This window comes from Haemaphysalis longicornis, unplaced genomic scaffold (assembly GCF_048455015.1).
Source record: "Haemaphysalis longicornis isolate Haplotype H1 unplaced genomic scaffold, Haemaphysalis longicornis Haplotype H1 scaffold_3, whole genome shotgun sequence".
NCBI lineage: Eukaryota > Metazoa > Arthropoda > Arachnida > Ixodida > Ixodidae > Haemaphysalis > Haemaphysalis longicornis.
The window spans coordinates 84,000,968-84,016,617 of record NW_027526335.1 but is presented as its reverse complement, the minus strand read 5'-3'; positions in this window follow the sequence as shown (position 1 = coordinate 84,016,617).

The window sequence follows — 15,650 nt, the reverse complement described above, 5'->3', positions numbered from 1 at the left end:
GTGTCCGAGCGCTTTTTTTGTCATTATTGTTTCGGTGGCCACATGGGCCAACCGAAGATTGTTTAGGCGTAATAACTCCCTGACTGGGAACTTTGTAACCTATAAATCCGGCTATCAGATGCTTTTCGGCTGTTTAGGTGCCCCTTGCCTCTGTTCGGGCCGAAGATAAAGCCCGGCGTGCGTGTGGCATGTACAGCTCTGAGTGACATGAGCCTGAGGGCGCAGCTTCGCGGCGCTCAGCTTCCGCCCGGAGCCCTTTACGCACATCTAGTGAGCTTAGGTTCTCAGCGCTGTACCTCTGCACGCAGTTACAATTTCGGAAATGTAATAATCGATACGAGATGGACTCATGATCCTCTACTAGTTAATCATTACAATCAAGCATCTAACTCAGGATAACTGAAACGGTGATTAACCAAGTCAAGTTACTTATTTCCATGAATAGCACTTGGCACCTGTAACGGCCCCTGATCACTTAGCGCAAGAAAAACAGCTGTACATCCAAAATACCATTTTTTTAAATTAATTAGTCTCGATGAAACACTCCGTATACCCACACATTTCTTTTACCCCTTTTTGATTTACTACCCTTGCTTATGTGTTGTCTCTGTATGGCTTATATTCCTCATTTACGCAGTGCCTCACCCGAGAAGGCACACCACTGTTGGTGAGCGCTACAAATAAATAAATAAAATAGTGCGTGGTGTCACGCCTTGGCGACCGTGAACGTAGCCGTCTACCTTAATAAACCAAAAATTCCAGAAAACGGAAAAATTCAGCTAACAAAGAAGATTTTGCACGTATGTATGATCATTCATGAATATTTTTGGAATTTTTGTGCTGTGAAAGAGAAGCTTCAATGTTAATATGTACAGACAACGTAAAGAACAATGAATACTCAATTGTGCACTATTCGAAATCGACACGTCCGAAAAACATTTACAGCAATTGGTAAAAATTAACCTCCAGAAATGACCCCAGTAATTACCAGAAAATAACGCCAATAACAAGAGTGAAAAGTTGGGCTGATCAATACATAAGTTTGAAAGAAACCAGCGCATCAGGCCGAACACGAAGAGAACTTGACAAACACTTGCGCGAGTGTTTTTTATACTTCTCTTTCCGTCCTCTCTGATGCGCTCTTGCTTTCTTTCGAACCATGGAAAGACCCATGCAGATTAATTGAATGCCTGCCACGAACGTAACATTTCTGTCACTTCCTGAAACTACCTTTCAACGTTCTGTTAACAACATTTAAAGAAAAAAATAGACCGTTTACTGTAACAGATAACGCGATCTGGACAGTATCACGCATTGTCCAAGACTAGATGACCCAGCGTTATCAATAGTCGCAGCGTTCACGTGGCTGCGACAGATGCGCGTCGCAGCCAGCTGAGGCAGCGGCGAGATAACGAATATGAGCCTGCTAACGCTGTGACTACAAGGCGACTTCCGAACGTGGTGTACCATGTACGGGCATGAGGTCAACTCGGCCTGGACTGCGCTCGGTGCGCTTTGAAGAAATTGAAAATTTGGGACTGGAACACGCTGCAGCCACATCCGGGATATAGGCGCGCGATAGTGGGGGGCTCCGGATGAATTACAGCTACCTCCAGATCGTTCTGTGAAATCTCGACACGGGGACATGGTTCCTTCTCGCCTCCATCTGAAGAGCGGCCGGGATGGCACCCGCATCTTCGCTGCGCTTTTGTCGCAGCCACGTAGTGACGGGTATCTGGACATATTTGTTTAGGCTGTCCGGTTGTGCACGGGTACTGCAGGGTTGCTATGGGAACATTCCCGAGTGCTTGCTTTTCGCTTTTTTAATCGCTAAATTTTGATTGATTGTAGGGTTTTTTTCGCGCCGGTGCAACGCAGGCGATGAGGCGCGCCGCAGTGGAAGGCTCCGGATTAATTTTGATCGCCTGGGGATCTTCAACGTGTGCCGAAATCTCGTACACACGGGCGTTTTTGCTTTTCACCTCCATCAGAAAAGCGGCCGCCGCGGCCGCCGCGGCCGGGAATCGAACCCGCGACCTCGTGCTCAGCAGCGCAACGCCTTAGCCACTGAGCCACCGCGGCGGGTAATTGCTAAATTTTGCGTTGCCGTTGTGTGATGCCTGTAGCCTGGGTAGTTGTGTTTTTGCTGCCCGCAACACTGAAATCACGGCGGTGTTCAACTGAGCAAGGGACGTCGCTATTCCTGTACACACGGGTGGTGCGCTTTAGCCACACTGTATTCGTATAGTTCCCCGACGTGGGACGGGCGTGCTGCGTTTCTTTCTATGAAGTATTTCAAGGTACAGGCAAGGCACGGAATTTGCTATCGAATTGATCAAGAATCTTTGAGTAGCACTCTGATTTATTCCGGACAGCAACGGTTATTCGTGATTTATATGGACGTGGTAAACTGATTTCGCAATTCTAAAAGATAGGTGTGAAGAATCTGCAGAAAATACAAGGCAAGATAAATAATTGCATGAAATCGTGATGCTACTTTGGCGTCAAATTTTCCTGGCATGCTTGCACCCAGAGTTACTTTGTATCAAAGTAACTCAGTGAACATCAAGTAACATCAAAGAGCTCCGGCTTGCACCTACGTGTGCCTTCGTGTTCATGTGCTTGCGTGTGAGCGAGTGTATGTGTCCGTGTGTGCATGTCCGTACCTGCGTGTGTTGTGGGTGCGTCTGTGCATGTGCGCGGGTGCGTGCATGCGGGCGTGTGTGCATGTGCGTGCGTGTGCGTGCGTGCGCGCGCGCGCGCGTGTGTGTGTGTATGTGTGTGTGTGTGCGTATGCGTGTGGGTGTGCGTGTGCGTGTGTGCGTGTGCGTGCGTGCGATCGCGCACGCGCGCGCTTCTGTGCGTTTGCGTGCGTACGTGCGCGTATGTGCGTGGGTGCCCGTTTCTCTGCGTGTGCGTGTGCGCGTGCGTGTGTGTGTGTGTGTGTGCGCGCGCGCGTGTGCGCGTGTGCGCGCGCGTGCGCACGTGCGCACGTGCGTGCGTACCCGTGCGTGCGTGCGTGCGCACACACACACACACACACACACGCACGCGCACACGCACACGCAGAGAAACGGGCACCCAGTGTGTGTGTGTGTGTGTGTGTGCGCGCGCGTGCGCACGTGCGTGCGTACCCGTGCGTGCGTGCGTGCGCGCGCGCGCGCTTCTGTGCGTTCGCGTGTGTGCGTGCATGCATGTGCGCGTATGTGCGTGGGTGCTCGTTTCTGTGCGTGTGCGTGTGCGCGTGCGTGTGTGTGTCTGTGTGTGTGCGTGTGTCTGAGAGTGATAATTGTGAGAGCATGAGGGCGATAATTGTGAAGCGTGCCACCGGAATCTGGATGCGTCATCGTAGCATTATCAGGTACAGGCTCGCCCTGTAAACTGGGTGTTGTCAGACTCACGTGTGTGGTACAAATGTATTTACAAATGTATTTACTGTGGGCGGAGTTATTCAAATGGGCTAAAAAATCTGAATGATTAGGGGCACTGAATCTCGCCGCCCCAAGTGCGGATGAAATGCGGAGAGTAAGCGATAAAAAAAAACATCAAAGAGCAATGCATGGGGGCATACACAAAATAAGAAGCAATGTGTGATATCTCGAAAACAAACAAACAAGTCCACTTATTCTACGTGAAGGCGAAATCATCTTTCTGAGCAGGACATGCCTGGCTTCCCAAATCCCTAGGTTAACATACAGCGAAATTACACATCCGTGTTTGGGACCAGAAATAGATTGAAAAAAAGGGAAAAAGGGAAATATAACACGGAATAGCTCCAACCTGTTTCATCCAAAAGGCAATTTAAGGATTTTTCTGATAAAAGTGTTAAGACTACGGTGGTATCATTTATGTAGCTGTAAAAGGACAGAATCTCTCTGAGTTATTACAAGCCATGGCGCCAGCATGATGGGACAAGATCAAGCAAGTCACCGTCGTGGCCTGCCGGTGGGTAGTCTAGATCGGTCGTCTGTAACAAAAATGCGCCGAGCATGCTCCAATGGGATATAACTGAAAGCAAATGAACCAAGTACCCACAAAAGAGCAGTTTAACAAATACGAATCACTCAAATCTTTATTGCAGCATCACCAACAGCAATTCCGGATGTTGGGGGGCGGGGGGCGGTTAAAATCATAAAGCCGTTGATCGGTTTGACGACAAAAGTGCCGCATAAACAAGACAAGTGCTGTTGTAGCCAACCCACTAGACACATGAATGCATACGCGTTACAGCAGAGTAGTGGGTTTGACGAGTTGGTACATAACGACGTGTGGAAGCGCAGCACAAGACGAGGGAAAAGAACACTGAGAAGACACACTTTGCGATCTGCGTCTTCTGCGTTTTTGTCCCTCGTCTTGTGCTGCGCTTCAACAGGTTGATACAAGTTACAATTACATACAAGTGGCACCTTCGCTTTAAAATACGTATTATGCGCTTATACTAGAAAACACATTGTAACGTTCATGTCTCATTTGTACACAGACTGACCAGACTGCGAGAATAAATAAAAGATGTATGTGCGTGGACTGACACAAAAAAAATTACAGGAAGGCAAATGCCGGTGAACAGTCATTGACGACCAATCGTTTATCCATGCTTTAAAGGGTTCAAAATGAGCGATGAACCCTAAACGTAATAAAAAGAACGGAAATAAAAAGTCACTATTAAAAAAAGACCGCGCTAGCAGGCATGGAAAAAAGGTGAAAGAAAGAAACGAAAAAAAAAAACAGAAAAATAAAGTTTCGTTCCTTCAAAGACTAAGCTAAACTTCCGAGCGTGGCGTTCTTACCTCTACGCTGTATCAGTGCATCTTACAGCACACCGTGCATTTCTTTGCCTTGGGGAGTGAAAATCGAACGGTGTGAAGGAGGATTTTGGAAGCAATTCTGGAAGGGCACATTTAAACTGCAGAAAAATTAACCTTCATACCGACAGTAAAAGTAACTCATTCGTCAGCCTGAAGAATTTCCAATAATTGCAGTACAAGGAGAGTGATACTTTTGATTTAATATACTTAATTTTAACTAAGGTGAACATTCTGTGCGCAGTTGCCTCCGTCTGCAACTTTCAGCAATTTCAGCCTTGAATGGATATAAACAAGGAATCAAGTAATAAAAACGTTGCATTTTACTATTTCTATAGAGGCGCCCTGACATTTAGGAAGACTGCTACGCTAATTGAACAATACAATACTGTGGTACACCTGCTTCATATTAGCGCACGAGTCAGCGGGTTTACGCATTACCCCGCTAACGCATGCGTACGCAGATGCAAGTGGCTGCATAAGCTAAGTCTCCGTTCGCAGGAATGCCGAAGTTGAAGATAAAGAAAAGGCTGTTCCTGTAATCTGAAAAACGGGTGCTCCTAAATGTATATTGCTCATGCTACGCGAAGGAGAGAGAGAGAGAGAGAGAGAGACAGAGGAGAAGGAGGAGAAGGAGGAGCAGAAAGAGGAGGCAAAACGTTTTAAGGAGCAAACAGAAAAATAAAGAAGTCAGGTGGCGTTTTCCGTTGAGGAAGCCCCACTAAAGTTTTTTTAGCCGCTCAAGTGCGAAACCACCCCCTTGCCCTCTTCCCCCATCGTACAAGAAAAGAAAGGGCCCATCTCCCCGCGAGGGGGACTCGAGTAAATGCGTCGCATAGGGGGTTGGTGTATTGCGTTAACGTTTAGTGTTTGGGGAGTTGGTGGTAGTGAACGCGTTGTATCAGCAGCTTCTTGACGTAGTTTGAATGAGTCAAGGATATAAGGCGCGTTCGTAGCCTTTCATTCTGTGTCGGTTTTGTGGCGCAGTGGGAAGAGCACCATGTACCTCGCGTTCCGCCCACAGGTAGTGAATGCGTTGTATCAGCAGCTTCTTGACGTAGTTTGAATGAGTCAAGGATATAAGGCGCGTTCGTAGCCTTCCATTCTGTGTCGGCTTTGTGGCGCAGTGGGTAGAGTACCATGTACCTTGCGTTTCGCCCGCAGGGTCGTGGGGTCGGAACCAGGCGCCGGTGAGTATTATTTTTTATATAGTGTAGGGGGAGGGGTGCGGACCTGTTGTTGAGAGCGAGGAGGGTAGCGTGATGCGGGAGAGGAGGAGTGGGGGAGAGGGCGCACCTGGAACGGCTGTTGCGGACGCCGAGGCACGCCAACGCCGGGTGACATCGTGAGTTAAAGAAATGCTCTGCATTTAAAAATATTATTCCTGCATTTTTGCACCGTGACACAGCCAGTATGCAATGGACACAAGCAACAGCTTTACCGGCAAGAGTTGAGGTCGCGTCACTTCGAGCAAGCGCTTCGTCTTTGCTCAGAGTTTAATAATAAAAAAATTCACCCCACCTCCCCGAAGGGAATCGTGAGGAAATGCGAATGCATTTCTTTTGCGCGAGAGTGCGTGGAATTTATAATTAATGAGGAGCCGGTGATTTGTAGCGTAACCATTTATTTAACACCACGCGGGAGCTCCGGCGAGCTCCCGCGATGCGAGCGCCCTCACACGCCCGAGCGCGCTCCTCCTCTCCACTCACTCGCCGCTGATCCGCCCGCACCATCTGCTCCGGTTGCTAGGGGAGAGGAGGAGCGCGCGCGCTCGCAGATGTTGCTATGGGAGAGGTGTGAGAGCGGAGAGATAACACCTGCGGGCGCGTGGACGCCGCACGCCGCCTCACATGGCTCGACTACGAAATGCATTCGCATTTAAAAAAACTAAACAGCATTACTGCGGAATGAAGCCGTCGTTCGGTGAAAAAGCAAACTATTCACCGCTTCGACCAACGCCATCGGTCTAACCGTGCTCTTCCCCGCGCGCTGATAAGCGTGGAACCCGGCTCGCAGGAGATGACGCTGCAATGCATAGTTGCAATCAAAGCGGTGGTGCCACCGGCATGAGTGACGGCAAACTTTTCTTTGCTCTTTCGCGCGCATGCCACATAAGCCCAAAAGTCCGGCTATCCGCGCAGTAACATAGCAAAACCGCAGCGTGTACGCGGTGAATGGTAGAGCCTAATAATGTTTCCTCCTGCTTACGAAAGACGGAGCCACCAACAAGAGTGGGAAATTTGATTGCGAGCGTTCTCGAACTGCGGAACTTTCAGAAAGCCTAGCGCTGAAACTATTCGCCTCAGAAGAATTGTACCGGCATGTATGCAATCAGAAGAGCCAAAGGGAGGGAATGTTGCGAACAGAATTTCGATATTGGGAGATTTTTTTCAATGCGGCGCGCAGAAACACAGGCACCCCGAAAACCCATGTTTTTGCTCATATTTCTTACTCGTTTGTAAAAAAACGAGTTCCCAGTTTAAAAATCTCTCCGCAACATTCCCCCCGTTTTTGAAAGCGGAAAAACTTGATACTAGCCCCATAGGGTTAGGCCAAATATTAGGCGCGCTATGGCTTCTGAAAGTGTCCATGTATTGTCTACGGGAGGCCGGCACTGCTGAACCCTCTTAACGTGTCACTGAAGAGAAGGCTATATATACTAATGCCTTTTTCATTGCCTTAACTCGCCAGAGAAGGTAATTCTATACTCTTTCCATTTTTACAGACATAACTTGCCGCCAAAGGTAAGGCACCCTCGGTATTTCCATCACCATTACTCCCTGAGAAAGGTAAGGCGACATACCATTGCCATTTTCATCGCCGTAACTCGCTGTCAAAGGTACCATTGCCATTTCACAGCCATAAGTCGCATTGAAAGGTAAGATTACACTCTTCCCATTTTCATCCCCATAACTCTCCGCTCAAGTTAAAGCTAACGATTGCCACATCCATTGCGAAAACTCGCCACCGAAGGCAAGGCAACCCTTGTTATTTTCACAGCGAGATTTCGCCACCGAGGGTAGGGCTATTTCATTCAAAAATTACCTGGCCTTATTAATAGTGCATAAACCATGTGAACTTCACCTTACTCGGTGTACGCTGCCCTAAAAAAATTGTTCGCTATCCGCACGAAGCTTGACTCATCCTACTTTTGTGACAAGTACTGATATTGAGACATGTGGCGCTGAACAAAGGATTAGTATGAAGGACCGAGAAATGACACCACGTCCGAGAACAACAGGTTGTTTGTCGTTCGTCACAACAAAGAGCGAGGGCTCGATAGTGAATCTCAGAAACCATTTAATTCAAAAGGGGACAAAACAGGGCCTTCTGCGTGTTTTTTTTGCTTTCATGACAACGTTGTCATATCCGAGGTAAGAAGTTAGCTCTTGGTGTCGTCTGTCTGTTCTTCGTTCTCGTTCGTCGTGTAGGGCTGTATGTTTCACTACGCATCGCAGAGAGGCTCAAACAATGGCTGTTTTAAAGTGCTGACATATTCGCTTGAAACGTATGCAGGGCATGAACCACTTCGCACTTCTCCGTCATTTCTAGCGTGAGCTACAGTTGCTAGAACCATACTTCCCCGCTATGACGCCACCACAAAAATTCGTTCGCCATCTCATAGTCTTTCCTAAACTGCTTTCTTCAGAGCAAGTCCACCTCCGACAATTTATTTCTTGCAGATGTCAAGCTGCCCCGCCATTTTCTCAGTTACTAAATGGACGCCAACTGAGGTTTTTGTTGTGTTCGCGTAACCGGTCATTGAGGCAACTCGATATTTGCCGTATGTACTCCTACATTCATGGAAACGGGAGGCTGCTCACTACACTGACAGTACACTGAATGAACTCGTGTCGGTGCCGCTGAATGCACTTCTCGGTCGGCCTTGATGGGAGTAAGATCGGTGAGCTTGTGACCGACGCGAACTCTGGCTTAGGATACTCGCCAGGCAAGAGGCAAACGCCCGGTTTGCTGCGCAAAACATGTCCCCATTAGTTGGCAGCACGAATTGCTAAGGGTGTTCTTCAAACACAAACTAAAATTACCATATTGACAAGCTGATGATGCGCTGACGTGTACGGCAGAAACGGTTTTTAGATGCAAAGCATCTCTTGGTCTTGGCTCCGTCGTCCGTCGTCCGTCGTCCGTCGTCCGTCGTCCGTCGTCCGTCGTCCATCCATCCGCCGGTCCAGGAAGGAACCGGCAATACTGCCGCTCCAGGAGCCCTTTAAGGGGAAGCGTGCTCGTCTCGTGCCGGCCCAGGAAGACACCTGAAACACTGTCGCTACAGCATCTCATGGTAGGGGCTATGTCCCTCCCTTGTTGTGGCGCCGTCACACCCCCACTGCGCATGCTCGGCTCATCTCGGGCCGGCCAGGATGATACTCACCAGGATAACACAGGGTGATACTCGCGTTCCCATTACGCGAGTTGACAACCACAAATGCAACATTTGGTTTTCGGTTGCGCAGTATGAAATGCGCAGTGTGCATATTTTTGTTTCAGGTAACAGTTCACGTTCGCTTAAAGCTGAAGCATAATATTTCCCTTCATACAGAGACAGAGATTGCTCGGAAAAAGAACGAAAGTACAAAAAAAAAAGGAAGGAAGCTCACACTAACGCGTAAGGTTTGGAGGTAGCGAAGCTGTATGCAACCTTCACTACCATCACGACGGTTTAAGTCCGGTATTGCAGCCGATTTGCTTCTTCTTCGCTGCCGCAACGACCTTTACTCCATCATTGTTGCTATAAGTGTGAGCTTCCTTCATTTTTTTGGACGTGATGATCATTGGACATCACCTTGAAGGGCCGTTCACTCTGACGCGACTGTCTCGTTCTTAGCAAGTGTTGCTACGCTTATGGTGAACGCTAGTCTTTTTCGTTCCGAGCAAGTGTTGCGGCGAACACTAGAGTTTTTTTTTTGTCCAATCTTAGCCAATTTTCGGGTGGACCACGAAACAACCCGAACGCGTTTTGCCTGTCTCAAAATCCCACTCTCAAAATAAACTGGCTATTTCCCCCCGCGTTCAAAATCCCTCGTCTCATTTGCACATGTTAGTACTTGCCTCCTCTCGTGTCCCCTCGACCTCGTCCCTCTCCTCAAGGAATTCGACGGTTGGTTCGGCTTTTGTTGCCGCCAAGACGAACGAAGGGGCAGTGGCTAGATTCCGAGTCACCAGATCCAACGCGTCAGTAGATCCAACGAGACATTACATCCATTCGTGGATCTACTGACTCGGTGGGTCTTGTGACGCGTTGGATCTAGTGACTCGGTTGGATCTACTGACCCGTTGGATATAGTGACGCGTTGGATCTAACGACTCGGATGGATGTACCGACCCTTTGAATCTTATGACTCGTTAGATCTAGTGACTCGGTGAGGCGGGAGGGAGAGAGGGGTAGTCAGGGCAGAAACGTTTTCCCCCCACCGCCTACCCTTCCCGCTTTGCAGAATGAACAAAAGGGCACCCCTCAGCTTACTGCTTGGGTGGCGGGTATGCTATCTAGCGCTGAACGTCTTTATTCTTTTTCCACAGCTCGTGGTGAGTTCGTAAGTGCACACAACACTTTCAAAAGAAAGGGGCAAAGACTTTTGAGACTAACCACGCTGCGAACACTCCGATATCAGTCAGGGAATAAGGAAAATGTAAAAAAATAGAAAAAAACCGCCCGCATCTTCCCACGGAGGGAACTCGAGTAAATGGGTCGCAGAGTGGTGGGAGTATCGCGTGAATGTTGCGTAATTGGGTATGGTTTGGGAATGCTTAATTGTTATTTCGTCTTTATTATTCTTATTTATTGAATGATGGAGAAGCGAAGGCAAGGAGTGTAAAGTTAAAGTCTGTTTTTATTGCTTGGTGCCGTCAAGCAAAGCGTCAAGTCAAGCGAAAGCCAAGCAAAGACGCCTTTGACTGAATTCCGAACTCGCGCTCCACCGCTTATATACACACCGCCCGCGTTCGAGGGAGAGGAGTACGGGGAGAGACGCGCATGCGCACACTTCCGTACATAAGCGCGCGAACTTTCCACGCACCCACCACGCCGTTATCATGTGTACACGCCCTGCCGCCGTTACTGTTGAGCGCGACGCAGCGCACGGATAGCTACGACGCATGCGCGTACAGACGCGCTCCCCCCGCACCGCCGCAGCTGTTGTTGAGAGCGACGGAGCGCACGGGGTACACGGGTACACGCGCTCCTCCCGCACCGCCGCACCTGTTGTTGAGAGCGAGGAGGCTACGGGGGAGAGACGCGCACCTGCGCCTCGACGCGACGCGCATGCGCAGTGAGCGTGTGGACGGCGCCGACAACATCGACGAGTGACATCGCGAGCCTAAGAAATGCTCCGCATTTCAAAAGGGGCGCGGCGACCACTGCAGATTAGTCACGGGAAAGTGCGCCTGCTACCGTGACGTTCGTGTGAAAGGTACACGTGATGGGGGGTGCAGGGTGATCGCGAGACGGGGATATTTTGTGCACAGGTTCTCCGAAAGCCTGACTTTGGGGAGGGGGGCGGGGGTGCCTTACTGTTAATTGTAATTTTAGTTCGCCGTGGCAGCCGCTAGGAGGTTGTCTCTCTCTTTTTTACATTTTCAAATATAATTATAATTTTCACAACTTAGGTTAGTTTTCGGTGTCCTAAATTTTTCTGTTCGTTAGGTTACTTGAGTGGAAGGCGAAGCAGTGCCAGACTACGGTGCCTAGTATATTCTAGGCACTACAGCCCTACGGGGCATTTTTCATCAAAACAATGCCTGTAAGCGTCGCTTTAGTGGAGGGCTTATGATACCGTCGGACGGCATATAGACACAGCCTCATATAATTGCACTCGACTTTCTTGAAATGATTTTTCGTGTAATTATTTGTTGAGAATCGTTCCTCGATGACGTTTTATTCTTTTTTGTTCGGCATCTCCGATTGCATTGAAAAAAAAAAAAAACATGTATTGTTCCTGCAGTAAAGTCTGCATGCAGACTTCAGACGTGACCTACGTCGTCTTCTTGATCCCAACCGCGGCTGGAGCCCCGCTAGCCGCTTCCGGTCCGCCGGACTCCTGATCTATTTCTCTGAAGCAGGGGCTTCAAACGCGCTGCCTGCGGGCCGCACGCGACCTCAGACCTTTTGATTCGAACCTATTTATTGCAAATGTTCTTTTTCGCAATTCTGCGTTATTTTAGGCCAGGGGAAGGTTATGCGGCATTGCCCCAAACGACTGTGTATTTGTTGAATATTTGGTGGAATATTTGAACCTTTCGTAAGCTTCGCTTTAAACACGAAGAAAGCCAAAACGAACAACTCCAGCTGCGATGCGCACAGTTGGTAGCAAAATGCGAAAGCTTCATATAAAAACTGACCATCAGTCCTGCTCAGCTGTTAGACAGTGAAGGTGTTAGATAATAATGAAAACGATGTTACCAAAGGAGTTACAAAAGCGCTTTGAATTGCAATTTCGAAATACAGTTGACTCATATTAATACGAACTCCATGAGGACCGCAAAAACCTTCGAACTAACACAACTTTCAAATAAACAGAATTCCGCCGTGGTGACTAAGTGGCAAAGGCGTTGTGTTGCTGAGCCCAATGACGCGGGTTCGATTCCCGGCCACGGCGGCCGCTTTTCCGATGGAAGCGAAAACGCCGGTGTGTTCGAGATTTCGGCGCACGTTAAGGATTTCCGTGTGGTCTAATTTATTCCGGAGCCCTCTACTACGGCCCGCCTCAACGCCTGCGTAGCGTTGGCGCGTTGAACCTCACAATCAATCAATCAATCAATCAATCAATCAATCAATCAATCAATCAATCAATCAATCAATCAATCAATCAATCAATCAATCAATCAATCAATCAATCAAACAGAAAGTACCATGAAAGCATTGCCATAACTACGCTACACGTCTTCTTTCTTCATTTTGGTCGCAACTTTGACTTCCCTCGCCAATTCAAGCGCACGACATTGTCCTGAGTGTCAAGACTCATCGCTAAAGTTTAAGCCTGAAGCGTCCAGCCCACAATCTGCTTACACGGAGTTGTGTGCAGCAAAGAACGTACAAAGAACGTAGGGATGCGTACGTTGGCGCGAGTTTCAACAGACCTGGCTGCGCGCGGCCCCAGTTGCCATGGCGCCGACGTAACACGGTGCACGGTGGTGTTTTGGCGCTGAAAATTTTGAATTTATTCGAGAAATGACGGCCACATGTATGTTTTATTCAAAATACCTTCCAATTAACTGACATATTTAGTTTTGGCTTCGAATTATCCGGCAATTTTTCCATTGAATTGCAGGTATAATTGCCGAGACCAGCTAGAACATCACTTCAAGTTAACCAAAAATTCTAATTAGGCTTCTTTAAATTATGGAGAGTAGATTTTATCTTGTTTACGAGCGTATTGACCGGACGTAGTTCGAACGAGTCCAAGGAACACAATACGATTGTTATGTGCGATTTAAGCTATTTCTCAGTTCAATATAGTAATTTAATTTGAAATGGCTGCAGTTTTATTCTAACAGGCAAACATGAGGTTGCCTGTTTTACGTTGTTTTCGAGGCGCTAATGAAATGTCTTGGGAGCAGCGGCTTTATGTTCGTTCTATCAAAACTGCGACTGGGAAATTGCCCGTGATATCGCCTAAGCTAAAACTACCCATGATCATGTAGCCGCCTCAGAAGGCAGACTTCATTTATACGTTTCGGGGTCTCCTCACCAAAACAATAGTTAAAGCCATTTTCTGTAACCATTCTCATCCCGTAGATTTTCACATGTTTACAACAAAAGAGAATTCTTCAACGCTTACCATTTCACTGTGGACCACCTAATTACGACAAGTAAATGAACTCGCCGTGATGAAAGATCTGTCAGGCGGCACCATAATTTTACCTGAGATGTCTACGCTGGATTTAAATCTACAGCAGTTTCCCGAATAAGTTGGGGCTTAAGACGATCCTGCTGACATAACAGGGCAAAGTAGAAATGCACAAAAGCGAGCGACTTACATCTGCATTGTAAAAAAAAAAAACTTCATTGCCACCTACTCGCAAAAAATGATGTATAACAAATAGTTGAATAACGGAAGACCAGGTGCAACTTTCCGGCTTACCGCAATTTTTCCAGGTGTGATTACTATAAAGGTATTGAGCGCAGTGCAATGACTTTTCGCACAGCCAATGATGGGGCAAAAGCTTGCTTTGTGCGCAGTTTCAAGTTTATAATTTTGTTCTCCAAGGCTTCATGGCCTTTGAAATATCCCTTTGAAGTGTATGAGTAGTAAGTTTTGATATTTAATGACACGCAAACTATTCGGATTTTCATATCCGAGTTCACTGCTTGGTCAGAGCGAAATATCCCTTTTTCTTGTGAATTAACTAGGTTCCCGTCCAGTTATATTTTTCAGCAGGAAAGCTGGGGAGGTTCCCGTCCAGTTATATTTTTCAGCAGGAAAGCTGGGGAGGAATTAATAATAACCGAGGGATTGTTCGTTGATATTCCGTCTTGCACGCCAACTGGAAGCTGGGGTGGCTTTGCGCTTTCCGGCGGACTTCTCGTGGCCAAAGTAAAGTGAGGGCCATGAAGAAGAAGTTTGCAGCATGACAACGAAATTTATGCACGCATATTTACATTTGTGCAAGATAATAAAACAGAGGAAACCATCCGTATTGACACCTGGGAACAAATTCCTGTTCCGCGAATCCGATAGTGCATAGCACCGTACACAAAAATTCCGGAATATTCGTCCACTCGCGGGGAAAGATTTTTCACCTTCACCCTCGCGTCTCTTATCCCTCGGTCGCCCATCGTTCGCTTCGGCTCGTACTTGGAAAACTGTGCATTGAGCTCCTGAATGCGTTGCTTAGCTTATTTAGTGACGCTAGGTTGCCTTGGCTAGCGGCCGCTGCAGCGCGTATTAATTTAAGCGACACGAATGGTAGCGGTGGCCCGATCCAAGTGCAAGAGTTCTAGGCGAGCTCTCGCGGAAGCCGGCGCCATGCACGCCCCTTCCCCCGTTCCCATGTGCCGAGACAAATTCGTGGAGGGACAGGTGGCTGACCCTTACGGCGAACGTCAATCCGGATTCAGAATCGAAAATTTGGAGTACAAAAAAAAAATAGAATAACACATTCGTTTTGGGGGTATTTTTACAAAGCCTTTTCGGTGCATGAACATACGGTTCCACACACAGTTAAGCACCCGCATGTTCCAGTGCAGGTTGGTTTCGGTACAAACCGGTGATCCAGGAATTGATGATAGGAAAATAACAACGCAGTGAAAAGTTTCAATCAATGACAGATTTTTTTGTCATTAATATTTTATTTATCCCGGCATAATCATGACGACTTAGTTATGCCCTCTGTTTATTTTTTTCATTGCGAAATGTATGCATATCTAATCCACGGTTGAGACCTAATTGTGGCCTGTACAAAGTAACAACTTCAATGGTGAAAAAAATCTTGCAGTCAATTCGTTCTTGCTTTCACACTTAGACATTTAGAGAGTGCAAGTAGTTCATCAACCGGTTATTCGTGGATGCTAGTAAACAAAAAACTCCCACCTCCCCTCGCGGGAACCCCTGTGTAGATGCGACGCATAGGAGGTTCCGTTGTTGTTTCCATTAGGTTGATTCTCCCATCGCGTAAAACGTGCCGTGAACCCCCTGCCGCGGCTATGACGCAACGTGCCGCGGCTATGACGCAACACAACCCAACACAATCCACTTTAATCCAATCCAATCCAAGCCATGCCAATTCAATCCAATCCAATCCAATGCCCCTCGCGAGAGAGTGTTCGCTATCGGAGAGGAGAGCCGCGGCTATGACGCAACACAATCCAACACAATCCAAATCCAATCCAAG